Raw genomic sequence first — 14,242 nt, 5'->3', positions numbered from 1 at the left:
GGAAATAATAGCTAAGCCTGCTTTTCCAACTTTCTGATGGCTGTTTTAAAACTGGCCTTAAGCTATTGATTTTGTACCAGTCATTTTCCCACTGTTGGCCAGGAGCCCCATGACAGTAATAGGACTAAGATGGTCTCAAAAGGACTGGGAAAGCTCCTGCTGACTACTGTGGGTCATCTGAACACAGGGAATATGGAGTTTCTACCCTGCTTTTTCTTATCTCCTCCTTCTGGATGCTGACCCAGAGACAAAAACTATGAGATATTTTAAAAATGTGCATGGTGGATTCATAGTAAATACATCAGTTTATAGGCACTAACAATGAATCATGACAAAAAATTTTTAAAACAGCTCATCATCTAAAGCCAGAACTGTCCTTCAGCTAAAATGCTGGCCTGATTTCCCTTCTCTTGTTCACAATGGCCCTGTAACTACCTGACATTTGCAAGAAACAGAAGCCATGTTTGGCCCTGCCTTGGAGACCATTGAGGCGGTTTCTTCCTCCATACAGTCTTTTGGTCTTCTGTGTCCTGTCCATGAGGTAGCCAGGATGTCAGTCTGGTGGACTTGCTAGTTTGCTCATTCCTGCAGAAAACTCACCCATGTTACAGCACCTGCAGTTGTCTTGGGGAATGCAGTACAGAACTGGAAACATCATCATTCTCTCCTGCCTGATTCATGAGAGATGGGAGAAAGGTTCCTTACGTAACACACAGCGGTGGTGCAAAATATCAAATTAATTCATAACCAAGCATATGAGGGGCATCTTTAGCTTTTTTAATAATGGACAGTGTTTGTAGGAAGAAAAAGACCCCAGGGATACTGAAAGCTGACTCTTTCTCATATGGCTAATGAGTTTTAAATTTGTACTATATACAAATCACTGCACAGTTATGTCGTATCAAGTCCTGACAGTTACCCTACCATGATCAGTGCTGTAGTTAGCCCCAACTTACATACAGGGAAATAGAGGATGAAGAATTTGAGTAACAGACCCAATGTCAGACAGCTAGTGAAGAGCACAGTACAGGTCAGTCTGCCTCAACAGCGAACTTCTATCCATCACCTTTCAGTACCTCTGATACGTCAGATGGGGGTAATAATTCCTATTTCATGGTAGTGCCGTGATGGTTAAATGAAATTTTATGTGGAAACCATTTAGCATAGTTTGTGGCATATTCTATGAAAAGGGGTTGGCAGACTTTTTTCTTCTTTTCTGGAAAGGACCACATGTATGTATTTTAGTCTTTAAGGGCCATGCAGTATCTGTGGCAACTACTACATCACGTAAAAGCAACAACAGATCATCTTAAATGAGTTGAGTATAGCAGTGTACCAATGAAACTTTATTTACAGACATAGCTGGTGGGCCATAGTTGGTGGACGCCTGTGTTACAAGGGCAAAAATGTAAACTTTTAACATCATTATCAAGATTATTTTTTTATTCTTAGTATCTTCACTTTTGAGTTGTAAATGCTTCCCTCATTTCAGGAACATTATATATATATATATGTCCTTTTCAATGTCTTCCTTGTATGGATCGTGTAAAAATGTAATCACAACTGTGAGGGTGGGGTTACTTTGGGCAGTAGAAACCAGTATCCAAACTGGAGGATAAAGCAGATGAAGGTAGCAAATGCCACCATCTCCAAATGCCTTTTTAATGAGTGCCTACAAAGTGAAAAAAAAAAAAAGACCATGATTGTTTACCAGGGCCACTTAGAGCTCATTAAACATTAGTGTTTCCCAAAGGACTTCTTCCACATTGTCCAAATATATGTGGCAAAATTTAGTTAAGAATTGCATGACCAGAGGACTTTCCTAGAGCTTCATCTTTTGGAATGACACAAATTAGAAATACTACTTTCTAATCCAAGAAGACTTTTCAGAACCATGTGTACAGATTGGGTATTTTAGTCCAGTCACCCCCACAGTGATACTTCAGCAACTGAAGTAGGCCATCTGATCTGAAATAGGCCATCTGGTCCACCACATTGCTTAAAGAAGGAAGTCTTTGTAGAACATAGCAATAGACTCTTTGAGAAAATTTTTCCAATCTCATTTTACAGTTTTGGGCTCCAAGACCCAAAGAGGATTAGAGAATAGTTCATGGTTACACAGCTGGTTAGTAGCATAACTGAAACTAGATCCCTGTTCTCCTAATTCTCAAACCAGTGTTCTTTTTTCCTTATTGTTTTAAATTAAGGTTTAATTTATATACAGTAAAATGCACCATTTTTAGTGTACAGCTCTGCAGCTTTTGACAAATGCATATAGTTGTGTAACCGCCACCACAGTCAAGAGATTAAATAAAAGTTCCGTAACTCCAAAAAATATTCTCCATGGTGCCCCTTTGTTGTCAACCCCTCTCATTACCCCCAGCCTCTGGCAACCACTGCTGTGTTTTCTGTCCCTTTAGTTTCGTCTTTTCCAGAATGTCGTAAGTGGAATCAGAGAGTCTGACTTCTTTCATTTACTGTGATTCACTGAGACTTAACAGAGCTGTGGTGTATATCACCAGTTCATTCATTTTAATTGCCTCGTATTCCACTGGATGGATATCTCACAGTTGGCTATACCACATTCTCCAGTTGAGGGACATCTGGGTTGTTTCCAGTCTTGTAAATACTAATAAAACTATTATAAGCATTCATGTACTGGTTTTCGTATAAACATGAGTTTTCATTTCATTGGCTACGTATCTAGAAATTGCTGGGTCGTATCATAATTGTATGATTATTTTCTTAAGAAACTGCCAGGCCAGTATTCTTAAGATAGTAAAAGAAGAAAAACAGTGTTAGAGGCTGGCTTTCATACATACAAAAATATTACAAGTTTTCTGAAAACCATTCTATCTTTGTAGAAGTCTTACCTAGCGCTTCCTTGAGTTACCACCATCTTAAGAGGCCCCTGTTCTGAGAGTTTCATAAATTGTCTCAAAATAAATCAAGGTTAAATATGTTTATGATTCACTTGTTCATTTAAAATTTTCTTAGCATCTTAGTTGTCATTAAGAAATACTTTCTTTGCCAGGGTGCCTGGGGGGCACAGTCGGTTAAGCGTCTGCCTTCAGCTCAGGTCGTGATCTCGGGGTCCTGGGATCGAGCCCTGCATTGGGCTCCCTGCTCAGCGGGAAGCCTGCTTCTCCCTCTCCTTCTGCCTGAAGCTCCCCCTGCTTATGCTCGCTCTCTCTTTCTCTCTCTCTCTCTTTGTCAAGTAAATAAATAAATAAAATCTTTTTTTCTTTAAGATTTTATTTATTTATTTGACAGAGAGAGACAGCAAGAGAGGGAACACAAGCAGGGGGAGAGGGAGAGGGAGAAGCAGGCTTCCCACGGAGCAAGGAGCCCGATGCGGGGCTCGATCCCAGGACCCCAGGATCATGACCTGAGCCAAAGGCAGATGCTTAACGACTGAGCCCCCCATGCACCCCTAAATAAAATCTTTAAAAAAAAAAAAGGAAAGAAATGCTTTCTTTGTCTTTCTTCTGAGGCAGATAATTATAGTAATATTTCCAGCTCCTGGAAAAGAAAACTTGAGCCAATCAGATTCCCTTTTATGCATATGTGAGGTATGTCTGATGGCCCCTTCTTGTATCTTCCAAATTACACTCTTTGAATTTCCCGGCTCCTCTGTGTCTTTTATTTACTTGTGCCACTGGAGTTACAGATCTGGTGTTCACGTGTGTGTTCTCTCCATACTCAGCTCTTCTGCCTTATCATTGGCTAACATTGAGCTTTACCTCCCTGGTGCTCATCTGTTTGCATGAGCGTGATGATGACCCTCTTGGTTCTCCTCCTCTTTTTCCAATGGCTCCTTCTCTAGTTGAGAGCAAGCCCCCTTCTTCTATCACTCTCTGAATGTCAATGCCACCTGGGGAATGGGTCCTCTTAGCTCTTCTCATTGTGCATGCTCTCTGGAGAATCTCATCCACTGCCATTGTTTTAACCATCCCCTCCTTCATAGTGACTCTCAAATATATCTTAGACTACTGTGAAGCTTCAGATCTTTACTTTAATCTCCCTAAAGGGCATGAACTCTGAATATTCTACTGATATCTCAAATTAAAAATGTTCTAAATCAACCCCATTGTCTTTTTCACCATCTCCCCCAGCCTATTCTTCCCCCTTTGTTTCTTCTCAAGGTTAATGCCATTACTCATTCCATCACCTAATGTAGAAGGCTCATCTGACCTATGATTACTCCTTCTCCCTTACCACCCATATGTAATCAGTGAACCTACCTTCTGAATTCTGCTTGTAAAATGGGTTTCCAGTCTTTTCCTGCCTCATGACCATGCTAGCCACTGTGTTAAACCATTCCTCTTAAGCTCCTTCCCAGGCCATAAGAATGACATACTAGTTGTTTGATCTCTAGTCTCTACCCTGTCCCATTCGTCCACCTTTAATTAACTTCCTACTTCTATTGCCAGACTTAATTTAAATATATTTCTGATGACATTATATCCCTCCTTAAAACATTTGATGGCTCCCAGCTGCCTACAGAATAAAATCCAAACTTTTTACCATTCATAGAAAGCCATTCTGGGCATTTCACAGATGTATTAACTTTGGGCAAGTTACTTGTCAGAGATTAAGATTCCTCAGTTGTAAAAATGGGAATAAGACCTATTTCACGGAGTTGTTATGAATATGGTATAATAAAACTCATGAAAGGACCTAGTCTTGATGAGGTATCACCTCTTCTGAGAAGCCTTACCTCATCTCTCAGGCAGAACCAATCATTCTCTCTTCTTCATTAGTAAGCATGTTGTTCACACTAATAATGTATTCATTACATAATATCTATTTAGTATCCATTTATTCTTCCATCCACTGGGCACCAGGGTCTGTGGTGTTAGGGATAGAAAGGAACACTCAATCTAGCAATGAGGATAGAATGTGTATGCCCTTATAGAAATACATAGATGTATAGTAATGCCAAAGAACTGGAACTTAGCCTCACCTGGGAATAGGTGGGATAAAGGAAGACTTGCCAAAGGTGTAATACATGAACTAGATCTTGAATGATATAAATTTTGACAGATGGCTAAGGGCTGGCATGAGGCAGAAGGAAGCACCTGTACAAAGGCATGGTAGCAAGAGGTCTGTCCATCTCCCCTGTGGAACACGGACAACCTCATGTCTTCTGATTTTCCTTTGCTTTCCTACCTCCTAGCATAGTACTTAGCAGAGAGTGGATCTTCCATTTATTTTTACTGATTTAAAATTAATTGTTCTCCTTTTCTCTTATTGACTAACTATTCTCAACTTAATCTTCTCAAAGCAATAAATTCAATATCAATTTTTATGGATTCATAATAAAAAAAAAGAGTAGCTACAGTGCCATTTTGCATCATCCATGAGCAAAACTGTGCAGAATCTCTTTTATTCTGTTGTGATCTTTTTGTATTATTTTGACTAGCAAAGGTGATGGTGATGGCTCTTAAACAAATACACCTTTCACAAATGCTCTTAAATATATAAGCCACTCCTTCATTGAGTTGTTTTTCCTACAATTTTCAATTTTAAATTATCTGAGAGATATTGTCAACAACTATAAACTGAGCCTTTTCTCCTAAGACCCCGTGAATTGCCTACTGGCTCATGGTAGATGAGGATCAGGAATCTTATAGGAGTTTGTGGAGATGATTCTTCTGTAATTGGGGACTTTGATTACCACTTTCTCATCCAGTGTTATTTGATTAGGAGCTGCCAACCACATGTCACCTCTAAGTTGCGTCCAAGATAGCATTTCCTCAATCTGTTACCTTCTTGAGCTTTTCCCCAACATGTTTCATAATCTCCATACTCTGTTATACAAATGGTGTGGCCAGGAATAGTTCTAATTTTATCAAGTATTTGAGCCTTCCGAGAAATTCTCTTTGGTATAGTTTTATATTTAAAGGCCTAAACATAGACTTCTGGGGGGCATTATTAGCTCACACATCAGTATGTCGGTAGGGGTTAGCATTGTGCCATGTACACCCTAGTTAGACCCAATTTCATTTTCATTATGGGAGTCCATTATGGCTGGGTCATTCAAGAAGGTATTTGCAGTGAGGCTTCAAATGGACCCTTCTTATCTCCTGCATTCTTCATGGTAGAAAAATATCTATTCCAACTGCCCCGATGGTCCCTCTAACCAGCATAAGGGAGAAGTATCCACACATCATTCTTTTAATTTGGACATGTTCTTTCAGGAGTTAACCTTGTCCCTACTTCTGCACAACTCCGTGTTTTTATGGCATTTTTCCATGCTGAAAAGTAACTGTTAAGGATGCCAAATGTTTTGTGTCTGTCTCTGCAGAAATCACCAACCTCAGAATTCTTTACTGTTCACCTCCTTGCATTTCAGTGTTCTAGGTGGAATTAAAAATGTATTTGATATCTTTTGTTTGGACAATTCAAGATGGCCATGTGATTACATTCTTATTTTACCTTGTGGTTTGACTGTGAATTTGAAGGACCTTGAATGACTGATATTGTACTGACGTTTGTTTTCCACAACTGACACTGGGTTCCTTTCTTCAGGGTAAGGCTAGACCCTGCAATTTTGGTTCGAATCTCTTATGGACCTCATTTAGAAAAGCAGTTGTAATAGGGCAATGGCATGTGGACCTGATGAGAGAAAATGAAAGCCATTTTCAGGGATGCACTGAGCTGCTTTGGCTTTTCTAAGAAGAAACAGAGAAATATACTATCTGTATACTTTAGAATTTCAGTCCCTAATATTATATATTGCCTACTTTCTCTGTGGCCTTTTTCTCTGGGGCCACCAATTCTCAATGCCTGGAGTAAAATTTTACAAAGGGTAGATATTCAAGATTCTCGTTGCATCCATGTGTCTACCTGCCAATTCCAGAAGGTATCACATACGTAGTCTACACTGTGATTGCTCCAACCTTGTGCCCCAGCCAGGAGACAAAACTCTCCTTCTCTGAAATAACACTTTTGTTATTAGTATCCCTTTTTTAATCGCTTTATATAGTAGCAATTACACAGCTGCTCATTCGGTAATTCATCCAGAAAACATTTACTGAGATCCTGTCATGTACCCAGCACTCGATGCTGTGTGTCAGGAATACAGGGATGAATATAATAATCCTTGATGTCGAAGTCAAGTGAAAGATACATAACAGAGGTAATCATAGAACTCAAGGATCATGTAGGAAGTGCATCTAAACCAGAAAGAATATGTCAAGAAAGGTTCCAAGAGGCAGTAACCTCTAAACTGAGCCAGATATTTAGTTAGGGTATGTTAATTTTGGATTTAGTCATCAAGCAAATATAAAATTGTCAAGATGATCAGAGCCTCAGAGAAATATACCATGCTGTAAAACTTTTATTTACTAAAAAAATCTGTATTTATTGAGTCCCTGACCTTTACTGGGTGTTGGTGAAATTCAGTAAGAGAGACATGGTTCTCAGATACACGGATTTCACATTACCATGGGGAAGACACTTCCAAACAAATAATCTTTGTAACACAGTGAATGATCTGAAAGGAGATGTTAATGATACTTTGGGAGTGAGTAAGCAACAGGACTTCCCTGACTCTGAGTGATCAGGAAAATCTCCCTCAGGAGCTGTAGCAGAGGAGTAGGACAGGTGGGGCTTGGGTACTATGGAAAGAAAATGTCCCAGTTGGAGAGAACAGCCTGTTCTGTTGGCCAACATTGAAGAAGGAGCTTGGTGCATCCCAGGAACATGTGGAAGGCCAGAGGAATGCTCATTTGGTTAGAAGGTGGAGAGAGTGAGCAGGAGGGGAGACGGTGGAAGTAAGATGGGAAAGAGTAAGGGAGTGTGAAGTGAAACCTTCTGTGTTTGCTCTCCTAAGGAATTTGGAGACAGTGGGGGACCACTAAAGGGTTTGAACCGGAGACCCTCCTGATCAGCTTTGTATAACAAAAAAAGAGCAGATACACTGAAGAAGGACAAGACAAGAGGCCAGACTCCAGTGAGGAAGCTCTTGCATTAATCTGTGCAGGAGATGAGGACAGCCTAAAGGAGGGTGGTGGCCAGTGGGACTGGAGAGAAGTCAACTCAAGAGACAAGGCAATGAGGCAACCCATGATAAAAGAGTGAGCAACAGTGAAGAAGAGGATTGTAAAGGATCATCTTTCACATCTCTGTACCACATTCTCCTCCCCCAAATCCATGCTCTCTGCAGCAGAATTTTCTTCATGCTTCTTCACAACTCTAGATTCCTGGACCTGTGGAATTAGGCTTTCCAGCCCAGGCATTTGTATTTTCCACAGTTTCCCCCCGACGTGATGCTTATACAGATGAAAGTGTGAGTAGTGCTGCCCAACACTCTACAGACCCCACATGCACAGTGTACCAGGCACTCTGCCCCTTCACAGCCTGAGTAGGGCTCACTTGGGGTGAATGAGAATATCTCATATTAAAGACCAAATTGGAGTGGAGCCCGTCCTATACTCTCACCTTACCTTGCAGGTGATGCCCTCAGGTCCAAGAAAGAGGCCCACCCCCCCATAGTTCCCAGGTGACTGCCACTGAAATCCTATCTCCCCAGTTTCCCCAGGCAGAATGAAATAGGTTCTCTTGGGCAGTCCCCTAGGACAATAAAGAAGGTACTTCGCACCAAGACTCCACCATTTCCTGTGCCAGGCAGGGGAAAGGCGAGGCTGTCATAGTAGGACCTCCTCTAAAGATAGAAGGGGGAAGAAGAGAAAGGAAAGTGGTTGCTTCAGCTCTACAAGGAGCAGTTTGGGATTCATATTTGAAACCATCAAGGTTTTGTAAAGTTTGGCAGCTGTTTCAAAATCATTAATATCTTAACATCGGCATTAGATGCTGCATTTATTTTCATACAAAGGCACAAGTTACCAAATCTTCAGTTTATTACGAAAGGGAAGTCTGGAGCTAAGATTGATTGTGCACCTATTTGCACATTTGGCATTTTGAATTCTATATTTAGCCCCCACAATAATTTTGCAAGATGGATAACATGAGCCCCATTCTATAGATGAAGAAACTTGGCCCAGAGAGCTGAACTGCTCATTCAGGGTCACAGTGGAAAAGTGAGACTATTAGTCAGGGTTCTCCAGAGACACAGAACCATTAGGGGATAGGTACTTAATGTTTAATTATAATATATATGCAGAGAGAGAGAGACTTACTGTGAGGAATTGGCTTTCACAATTATGGAGGCTGAGAAGTCCCAGGATCTGTTGTCAGCGAGCTGAAGACACGGGGGAACCAGTGGCGGTCTAGTTTGAAAACCAGCAGGCCAAAAACCCAAGAAGAGCCAGTGTTTCAGTTCAAGTCCTAAGGCAGGGAAAAACCAATGCCCTCGCTCGAAACAGGCAGAAATGATCCCCTTTAATTTGAAGGAGGGTCAGCCTTTTTGTTCTTTTCAGGCCTTCAACTGATTGTGTAAGGCCCACCCATATTGGAGACAGCAATCTGCTTTTACTCTGGCTACCCACTCAAATGTTAATCTCATCCAAAAACACCATCACAGACACACTCAAAATAATGTTTGACCAAATATATGGGTACCCCGTGGACTGGTCAAGTGGACACACAAAACTATCATGGTGGGCAAGTAACTAGTTGTCTCCAAAACCAGTGCTCTTTCCTGGTGACCTACTTGCCTGCTGTTAAGTCTCTCTTCTTTCAAAGATACATTTTCTTCTTTTGTATAAAAAACTCTGATGCTAATGCACTTTGTTTAATTCAGTTAGCCAACATATAGTACATCATTAGTTTCAGAGGTAGAGTTCAGTGATTCATCAGTTGCATATCACACCCAATGCTCATCACATCACGTGCCCTCCTAATGCCCATCCCCCCAATTACCCCAGCCCCCCTCTCCCCTCAGTTTGTTTCCTAGAATTAAGAGTCTCTTACGGTTTGTCTCCCTCTCTGATTTCTTCCCATTCCATTTTCCCTCCCTTCCCCTATGATCCTCTGTACTATTTCTTATATTCCTCACATGAGTGAAACCATATAATTGTCTTTCTCTGATTGACTTATTTCATTCAGCATTATACCCTCCAGTTCCATCCATGTTGATGTAAATGGTAAGACACCAATGTACTTTTAAAAATTAATGCTTACAATATTATATGGTGACTAACATAATAAAATTAAATTAAAAAAAATTAATGCTTGGGCGCCTGGGTGGCTCAGTTGGTTAAGCGACTGCCTTCGGCTCAGGTCATGATCCTGGAGTCCCTGGATCGAGTCCCGCATCGGGCTCCCTGCTCGGCAGGGAGTCTGCTTCTCCCTCTGACCCTCCCCCCTCTCATGTACTCGCTCTCTCTCATTCTCTCTCTCTCAAATAAATAAATAAAATCTTTAAAAAAAAAAAATTAATGCTTGAAGGGCTGCCTGGGTAGCTCAGTCAGTTGAAAGTCCAACTCTTTTTTTTTTTTTAAGATTTTATTTATTTATTTATTTATTTGACAGAGAGAGACACGGAGAGAGAGGGAACACAAGCAGGGGGAGTGGGAGAGGGAGAAGCAGGCTTCCCGCGGAGCAGGGAGCCCAATACGGGGCTCGATCCCAGGACCCTGGGATCATGACCTGAACTGAAGGCAGATGCTTAACTTCTGAGCCACCCAGGTGCCCCAAAAGTCCAACTCTTGATTTCGGCTCAGGTCATGATCTAAGGGTTGTGAGATGGAGCCCTACATCAGGGTCCCCGCTGGACGTGGAGGCTGCTTAAAATTCTCTCTCTCTTCCTCTTCCTCTACCACTCTCCCCTTCCACCACTTGCATGTGCTCTTTCTCTTTCTCTCTAAAAAAAAATTAATGCTTGAGACTATTTACATAAAAGGTTTCTTTTAATATCTTGCTTCTCACACGTGGTTTTCACTCTCCATCCTCCATTTTCCATTATTCTGGGCTGCTAGGAGTGGTAGGTGTGTGGTTTTGCTAAGTCCCTCCTGCATACCCGAGATATTGAGACACTAAGAAATTTCTCTCCCAACTTGACGACATAATGAAGCAGAGATGCCCCCGAATACCCTGAGTAGTCTGAATCTCGTTCGATCAATGACGTGAAATTTTGCTAGTTGCCATTTTAATTTATTTAATTGAAACTGATTCGACATAAATGAATGCACAGAAAATTATTAATGGTGACCTGAAAGGTTTCAAGTGTCTGCTATGTAAGAGGTAATGTGGCTTTGATGTATACATCTGAGGGTTCACTCTTTCCACATTATACCGGAGAAACAACACAGGTGTTTAGCACTGAAAACTATTAAACTTTGAACATTGATGAAGGTAGTATATGGGGATTCTGAAAATATATGAGAAGTATTTGAGTAAATGTTTTGGTTCATCCCATTTCTATCACATTGGTTGGTTGTGATGGTTCATGTTCACTGTAAACTATATATATGTGGATATTTATCCTTCTAAGTATCAGGAAATTTGAATTTTCTTTTGTCATTTGATCATGCCATGGAAAGGAGGAAGAGATGAAAGAGTAACAGAACAAATTTCATTGACCTAGATTTGTATTTACTTAAAAAAAAAAAAATTGATCCTCTCCTGCGACTTGAATATTTGTTTTGTTATACAAAGAGTTTTACTGTAATAATACTTTTGGTCTAGCAGGATTTCACATGTATTCGAGCATAAATAAATGGTCTCTAATATCCTTTCTATTTCTAAAAGTTTAAACGTGCTTTATCTTCCGGGTTCTCTCTCTCTACTTTCCTCTTTTTTTCTCCCCAGTGTACTTCTCCACTAAAGACTGCTCAGCCCGCAGAAGATCTATTCGAAATTTATTAATTAAGGACCAGTTTCTGCTTCTTTGTCAGGGATAATCATTTGTTTTAGAGCTGATTTTCTGCTTTAATTAAATGAAAATGTCACTCAGTCAAATGAATTCATTTCTATTTATTTATCCAGTTCTCCAGGCTTGAATTTCTTAGTAGGGACTTGGGCTCATCACATTTGTTCACATAGTGAACTGAAAAATGTCTCTTTCAGCAGTTTAAAAGGCTCACGAATGTTTACTCCTCCAAGTAGAAGCACTGTATAAACAAAGCCGTGATTAACAAATGTGCAAATGGTTGTTTTCTTGTGCAGACATTATCTAGGTGCATGTAGGGGTACGTATTTGAGGATATGTGTATACTAGAGCAGGGTAGTGAGGACTACCCAGCACCCCAGTCCCTTCAGACTTTAAGAAAGTATCAAAGACCATCCTTGAACCATCTGTGTGACTTTGTTTGCCTTTTCAAAATGCTAATTGGGGGTGCAAGGTTTAAATGCTACCTAATCTTTCCCTTCCTATTTTTTAAAGTATTACTTATTGACTGTGGTCTACATATCTAACATTGTAATAGCATGTTAAAATGGAATAATCATACGTATTCACCCATTCAACAACTTTTGAGTACCTACTGTGTGCCAGGCTGGGTATTGGGACTTCATGCTAAACAGTGTAATCCTTGAAACTGACAAATGGGCTAGCTGCCAAAGTCTTTGTGGCACGAGCAAATTGTGTTCCACTTCGAGAAGGCTGACACACTGGCGCTCAGGCTTTCTACCCCACTTTTCCAGAACACATACTGAAAGGTGTAAATGTTACCTTGAATTCTTTTCAGGAAAAAACAAGGGCAGTTAAAGCAATTCTCTACCTTATTGGAAGGGTGGAAATGGGCGCTGATGCCCACCTAGCACGAGGAGGCTTTGATTTAGACTTTCTGGTGATCGCACAGCCACAGATACCAACTCCTTAATCACCCACCGTGTGGCAGAATCCCTGTAGGTATGAAGAGCATCTCTGAGGTACTGTGCCCAAACACTGGGTCCTGGGGAGCCTGGGTGGCTCAGGTGGTTAAGTGTTCGACTCTTGGTTTTGGCTCAGGTCATGATCTCAGGGGCGTGAGATCGAGCCCCGCATGGGGCTCCGCACTCAGTGGGAGTCTACTTGAGATTCTCTCTCTCTCTCCCTCTGCCCCTCCCTCTGCTCTCACATACTCTCTGTCTCTCTCTCTCTCTCTCTCAAATAATAAATAAATAAATCTTTTAAAAAATGAAATAAACTGTATAAAAAACCGGGCCCCTCATATACACATTGCTCTTGTCTCTCTTGTGATACAAGCAGGTTTTTAACTCCATCTGTTTTGTGGTGACAGGGGGTTGTCTGTATGTTTGTTGCCTTAAATAATCTGGAGGCAAAACTGAGTTCAAAGGGCTTGGAAGTTGAGTTTCCAACAGCTTAAAGAGTTATTCCATAAAACAGGCACAATTTTAATCTTTAAATAAGTCATCCTTGCGTTTTCTCCTCTGTGTCATAATAAAAGCTAAAATTATGATGGCTTAGCAGTTTCTGTGGGGAGAAGCAGTTGTACTGGGACTCGGTCTCCTGGGTTGACCCGGCACTGGGGTTAGGAAATGCCAGTACTTGAGTTTCTTCATCCTTAAAATAGCTCCCGGTAGCTTCTAAGTGCTGTGACAGTAAAGATAATTGAAATAAATATTACTTAGATTCCAGGGAACCTATCCTATTCAAGCCCTGGGCTTAAAAAGAACGGGTTGAAAAAGAGTTGACTTCTTTGTCCCTTGATAGGGGAGTTGAGCATGTTGACTGTGGCCAAAACCCCACTGCCCAGGTAATGGGTATCTTCAGAGATAGGATGGCAGCGCTTTCCAGACCCTCGAAGGGCAGCTTATGGACTATTTGGATAAACATTTATTGGACATTTATTATATGCTAGCTACTAGACTAGACTCCAGACAGCCTCTGCCTTCAAGGAGCCTTCAGTCCAATGATTATTCCAAAAATTTAGACTTTTACCCAAATCTTATCAGAATGGGTTCTGAGACCCAGGGTACTTGGTCCCACATGAGGCCAGGGAGCAAGAACAACAGTAATCACTGTCACTTAGCATATGCTGATTACACATCAGCAGTGTCCTAAACCCCCTGTTTGAACCGCCATTTTATCCTTATAACAGCCTATGAGACCAGAGCTGTTAGTGTCCCTATTAGATCAAAAAACTGGTGCACAGAGACTTGAAGTGACTTTTGAACCGGATCACCCAGTCTGAGAAGTGATGGAGTGAGGATTTGAGCCCCGGTGTCCTCCAAAGCACATGGTCCTAGACACCAGCTTAAATTGTTCAGTTAGCACATCCTTTTCTAGAGTTCTACCCAGGAAATGAGGGGTGTGCGTGCGTGTGCGTGTGTGTGTGTGTGTGTCCCACAAAATTGTGTTAAGGGCAGTGAAAGAAAAATATAAAATACA

At 41.0% G+C, this 14,242-nt stretch overlaps 1 protein-coding gene across 2 annotated transcripts in view; it reads left to right on the top strand.

Annotated features, from left to right (window-relative positions):
* The window catches only part of SAMD12 (sterile alpha motif domain containing 12), a 379,933-nt gene that overhangs the window by 219,459 nt on the left and 146,232 nt on the right, over positions 1 to 14,242 (top strand). The window lies entirely within an intron of this gene.

Source organism: Phoca vitulina, unplaced genomic scaffold (genome assembly GCF_004348235.1).
Source record: "Phoca vitulina isolate PV1807 unplaced genomic scaffold, GSC_HSeal_1.0 scaffold18, whole genome shotgun sequence".
Lineage (NCBI taxonomy): Eukaryota > Metazoa > Chordata > Mammalia > Carnivora > Phocidae > Phoca > Phoca vitulina.
The sequence above is the reverse complement of the archived record's forward strand: the minus strand, read 5'-3'. Positions and strand labels throughout refer to the sequence as shown.